Raw genomic sequence first — 6281 nt, forward strand, 5'->3', positions numbered from 1 at the left:
TAATCCTGCACCATCCAGCCTCCTTCTCCACCTGGACCCCAGCACCATCTCCTCAGCCCTCCTGGGGTCCCCCTGCTGCAGCAGGGCCTGGAAATCCTCTCCAGCCTCCCCTGTCTGTCTGTCCCCTCTCAGGGCCCCCATCTTCTGTTGCCTGAGGTCTAATGTCTAACACACATTTTGTCCATTGTGTCTATTTTTTACTTGCTTTCGTGGGAGGGTAAATCTGGTCCCTGTTAGTCCGTCGTGGCCAAAAGCAGAAGTTCTGATGCTTAATATTTCAAAGCTTCCTCGGTATGCCAGATTTTGGTCAATGCGGTAGTCAATCTTCCATTTTCCCTGCACTTTATATCATAAAACAATAACGCTATTCACATGAAAACTGTGCGTCCAGCCAAGGAGCAGCCTGTGATCACTGGAGTCCCTCGGGGCCTCGTATAATTTTAATCGGAAGGGAAAGCATCGAACAGAGGCTGAAAAACAGCTTTAGCTGCCAAATGTGCTTTTAACCTGGAGAAAAAACAGAAGAATCCTGGGGAAGAGCCAGGAGGTTTTCACGGTTTTTTAAAAAAAGCCACAGAGAAGCAAAAATGGCCCTGGGTGCCATGTCGTCCCTGTGACGGGAAGCCTGCACAGTACTTCTGTACGCTGTTACCTTCCCCGGCCCTGCTCAGGTTGTCCTCACCCAAGTGGCCTCAGAACCCTGCCAGGCCCATGGCTACTGCCCTCAAAGCCCAGCCTGCCTCCTGAGGGACAGTCGCTGTCACACCCTGGGACTAACAGCAAGCTGTCTGCCTACTCGAGTGTATACCCAGAAAACACAGGTCGCGAATTTCACGCATGGTTCTCATGTTTGTGTCTTCATGTACAGTACCTGGAAACCTTGTTAACTGAGACTACCTTACTCTGGAATTTGGAATAATGAGACATTAATGATGATTTTGGCTGGGTTCAAGTTTGCCTTTCAACTTTCTAGTGAGAAAGGCGTTCGCCAAGCAATTCAATCACTAAAAACAAGAATGCCAGGGCTGCTCATGTGGGACAGTCTAAAGACTTCAGGAGCACTCGTTGTTTGCATGCAAATAAGGCTGCTAATTATGAAATTTTTTTTTCCCTTTTCATTGGAGTAGGCCCAGCAGGACCTCAACTTGAAAATATGCTATTAGCAATTAGTGCCTGTAATGACATATGCTTGAAAGGAATAAAGCAAAAAATTTTTAAAAACGCTCTAATCTACTCTTTTCATCAAATTAGACACCACTTAATCTAGATTGTAAAAGTTCGTGCATGTAGTTCAACTATGGTTTTCCAAGTGTTTGTCAAATGTGCTCTAGCTCATCTGATCATCAGAACTTCCTTGTGAGAGAGACAGAGCTCAACCCCCAGTCTGCAGGTGAAGTTACTAAGGCTTGCGGGGACATGGGGTTAACCTGAAGGCTGCAGAGATTTCTTATTGTGCTACTGGTTACCGGAGAGAGAACCCGACATCCGCCCATCCACCCATTCATCCATCCACCCACCCATCCACGCATCAACCCATTCACCCATTCACCCATCCACCCATCCACTCACCTATCCACCCATTCATCCACACACCCACCCACCCATCCACCCACTATCCAACCATCCATCCACCCACCCATCTATCCACCCACCATCCAACCATCCATCTACCCACCCATCCACCCATTCATCCACCCACCCATCCACCCATTCATCCACCAACCCACCCACTATCCACCTACCATCCACCCACCCACTATCCACCTACCATCCACCCACCATCCACCCACCATCAACCATACCATGCACCCATGCATCCATCCATCCACCCACCATGCACCCATGTATCCACCTATCCACCCATCCATTCACCCATCTACCCACCCATCCATCCAACCATCCACTCACCCATCCATCCACCCATCCACCCATGCATCCATCCACCCATCCACCCACCCATCCACCCATCCACCCATGCATCCATCCACCCATCCACCCATCCATCCACTCATCCACCCATTCATCCACCCACTATCCACCTACCATCCATCCACTCATCCACCCACTATCCACCTACCATCCATCCACCCACCATCCACCCATCCACCCATCCACCCACCCATCCATCCAACCATCCAACCATCCACTAGCCCATCCATCCACCCATCCACCCACCCATCTACCCACCCATCCACCCTTTCATTCCCACTAGTTGGCACATTTTGCAGTCTTCTCTTACTTCACCCAGGACGATAGTGGATGTGAAGTTTCTATCAACACTTGATGGAAGAGTCTGTTAAGGTGCAGCAGGAGTGGGGGACGGGAGAGGTGGCACTAAGAGCAGCTTTGCTAGGTGCAGGGCTCTGTCCTGACACCTTCACTGATTTAATTAATCCAGGCTCTGCCGAAGCATGTTCAGTGAACAGAGGCAGCAGGTGGACATTTGGCTCGGGCGAGCAGTGAGAGCTGGAGCTGCGGAGGGCAGCCTGCGGTGAAGGGTCAGGTTTTGGCTGTGCAGGGAGACCCACCTCCCTCTCCTCTGGCCCTGCAGGCTGTCCTGGCTGTGGGGGCCCCTAAAGTTCCCTCTGCCCTGCCCCACCCCCTCCCAGGCTCCACAACCCCCCTTCACTAGGGGTCAGGACCCTCCTATGCCAACGGTCAGCATTCCATAGAGGAAACCTGCAGAGTTCCGGACCTCCACTGCTGCCCCTCTGTGTACACAGATTCGGGCTTCCCTTGTCTGTGGTTGTAGTTTCCTGGCAGATCTGGATTACACCATCTCTGGGCCCCAGATGTCCGGACACAAATCCTTGTTGGGAGCCGCAGGTCCAGGCCCTTTCTGCCCCGCATCTTTCAGCCACATTTCTTTCATCAGGCCTCAGCTGGGCCATCCCCTCCTTCCTGGCTGTTGGTGACAGATAGTCTGGTTTTCCCTTGGAGACAATTGCCTGGTTATTTTTGGGAGCCAGAGCAAAGAGTTGCATCCCCCAGACTTAGCTGCCTCTGCCCAAAGCTTCTCTCAGGTTGGATCAGGAGGCAGTGCCCTGGTGGGAGGGCCATGCTGGTTCACGGTGTGGCACCCCTGGGCAAGTTTGTCCACACTGAGGGTGTGGGCACTGTATTCACAGGGGAGGGCCTTGGGCAGGGAGGGGTTGAGGAATCACAGCCCATGTTACACACACTTGGGGGTGTCAGCCTGAGTTGCAGTGACAGCACTAGAAGTATGTTTTCTAAGTTTTCTGTGTTGTATTTGATATCTACCATGACGAGTAAGATATTTGGGGCTCTGAGTGAAGGGACTCTAGGACCTGTGTGCACTGGCTACTGCTGTCCCTCCTCTACCTCTCTCCAGGACCCCCCAAGTCAAATCTGCTCTAACCTTGTCATTTCCCCAGGCGCTGGGGTCAGGGAGTGCCCCCCACCCTGCTCCTGGCCTGAGACCCTTCCTCAACCTGTTGCCCCACCCTTGCTCCACATCCCAGAGGCAGTTGATAAATAGTCACTCCATCCTAAAGTCATGGCCAGCATCATGACAATCTCCCAACCAGCCGCCAGGCGCCTCTCCCAGGAAAGTGCCAGCTTCCACATGGCGCCGGCTGTGTCCACTCTCAGCTGTTGGCCCGGCCTTCACAGTGGGTGCCACGACCACAATCATCTCGCAGGGAAGGCTGCATGCAGCTGGGGAGCCGGGTCTGGGAGCACCAGGCACTGAAAGCTTTTCCTTCCTTGGTGACTCCGACGCCTACTCGTCCCCCTGGTCTGGCTGAGCCCAGCCTGTTTGGGTGGAGGCAGGGCCCGGTGGGGTGGGGAAGACACCTCCCCAGTGGCTGAAGCAGACAGGGCTCCCTGGGCCCTGTCTCAGCTCACAGACCACCCTAGATCATCCTCCCGGACCCTGGCCCTGGGACCTCACTGTAATTCACAGAGGTGGAGAGAGCTTCAGTGAGCTTGCAAGTCCTGGTGTACTGGGTTGTTTTTGTCAAATAAAAATGGCTGCAGTCTTGTCTCAAAACTGTGGAAGGCACTGCGCTTTTCTTTAGAGTTTGATGTTTTCGAGGATTTAAGATAGAGTTCTGTGGCGGCAAATGTTTAAGGTGGTGGTTTCATGACACATTTGAGAAAAACTTCCAACAAGAGTTTTTAAGCTCCATTAACTAGATCATCTATATTTCCTGATCATTCCATTAATCAAAAATTTCTGGACTATGTTTTGATGGGATTGTGATGAAATCCCAGGCAGTGTTTCTTTTAATGAGGACAAGGGGAGGGAGACTTTCCTGGGGGGTAACTGCACCCAAGGAAAACAGTGGACACCCCCGCCATTCACACCGACTCTGAGCTGGAAGTTGAGGACCCCCCGTTAGCAGCGAGGAGATAAAGAATAATGCCGCTTACAAGCTAATTAGGCGTGATCGGGGCAGGATCTTTGGCTTCGTGTAGGCGCGAGGAGACGGGCATGTTGCCGCGAGCAGCCACTCGATGGGGGAGGCCCCGCAGGAGCCACTGCCGTCTGCTGGGACTGCAGGCTGGGAGGCAGGTTTGGACCCCAAAGCAGGACGCACCTTGGTTGTGGGTGACAGTTCCAAGGATGTCCCCCCCCGTAGTCTGTGCTGTCACACAGAGCATTTGTGTCTGCGAGGGGCAACCGTTCATGTCAAACACTTGGCTCCAGCTTGCGGGACCCTCCTCCCTTCTCACAGTGAAAGAATCATCGCCCGAGACGGGAAAACTCGCTCCATGGTCCAAGTCTGGGGTCTAGGCAAGGTAGGGGCTGGAGGGAATTCTAAAGCACCCGTGAGCAGACAGGACAGTCATATGCGTGGCACTGCCACTGGCCAGGTGCTGACCGAGGCCCGGGTGGGGTCTGAGCGCTGACCCAGGGCGGGGGGAAGGTCACCACAAGAGAAGGTGGGCACTGAACCCACCTCAGCGAGCGTGCGGGAAGCGCAGGCAATGACTGAACACACATGTACCTCTGGCCACAGTCACCGCGTGTGGACGCACACGCACACACAGTCACCGGCCTCTGAGGGACTCAGTCGCCCTCGACATGGTTTCCAGTGCTACACCCTGCTGGGAGGGCTCCAGCCAAAGACGAAGACCTGGAGGCGTCTCTCCCACCTGGCAGTCCGGGCTCCCTGCCTTCCTGCTGCTTCCTTTAAATGGACAATTCAGACATTTGCCTGAGAACTTAGAGTGGCACCTCTCAGTCGCAGTGTCACCTCTTGGAAATGGGGCATGCTTGCTTTAAAGCCACCAGTTACAGCTCCCCTTGGGAAACTGTGGGAATCCCGTGCAGCTGTAGACGTTGAAGGTCCCATGCTGTGCTGCCACTGAATGTCCCTGACACCTTTAGGTGCTAACCAGACTGGGACATCCTCTTCTGAGCGATGCTTGTCACTCTGCAGCCCTAACTGCACACCTCAGAGCTTGCTTTGTCACGAAACAAGGACACGTTTTTCCTATCTTCCTTCTTGTTGGGGAGCAATGTATTTTTTCAGTGCTAAACTTGTGGTTTGCACAGCAGACATTACCGTTGCCTGCAGCCAGGGCTTGCACTGGGACAAAGCCTGTGTTGCTGACCTCCCGAGGCCAAATCTCAGTTTACTTTCAAATACAAGCTTAGAAAATTGGAGTCCTACAAGCCCACTGTTTAAGTTGAAAACATTTTTTACAAAGTTTCCAGGAGTTCCATGAACCTAAATGTGGTGACAAGGGAGCTGAAGCATTGAAAGAAAAAGTAATGTCCCCTCCTGGAGACACTGGGACAAAGCAGACCACTCGCTTCCCCTCAACTTTTCGTAGAGCTGGCAGTGTCGGCCCTCCCAGAGCTCAGGGGAGTGCAGGGTCTGGGCCGGCCAGCGCCTTGCTGCAGGTGCCGCGGTGGTATTCACCACACCCATGGCTGTGCCCCTCCGGCATGGGGCAGACAACACATGAGATTGCTGGGTGGGTGCCATCTCCCTGAACAGATCAAGGGCACACATCAAGCCCTGGAGGCCACCAGCCCTACAGCTTCGTTTACAGCCGAGGAAAGTGTGGCCAAAAAGGGCAGGGATTTGCCCAAACCACAGTCCGTGCCACAGTTTTTGGAGGGTTGAGCTGGGGCCTGCATCTGTCGATGTAACCACAGCCCTGTGAGAAGAGAACATCAGCCAAGACTCTCCGCATCTCGGCGCACTCTGGGCCTCCAGCTGTTGCTGTCCCCGTCAATGCGCTGGTGATTGCTTATTGATCCGCTGCTTGTTGGTCCCTCCGCGGGATGGAGGCCACAAGGGCAG

This window comes from Cynocephalus volans, chromosome 13, assembly GCF_027409185.1.
Source record: "Cynocephalus volans isolate mCynVol1 chromosome 13, mCynVol1.pri, whole genome shotgun sequence".
NCBI lineage: Eukaryota > Metazoa > Chordata > Mammalia > Dermoptera > Cynocephalidae > Cynocephalus > Cynocephalus volans.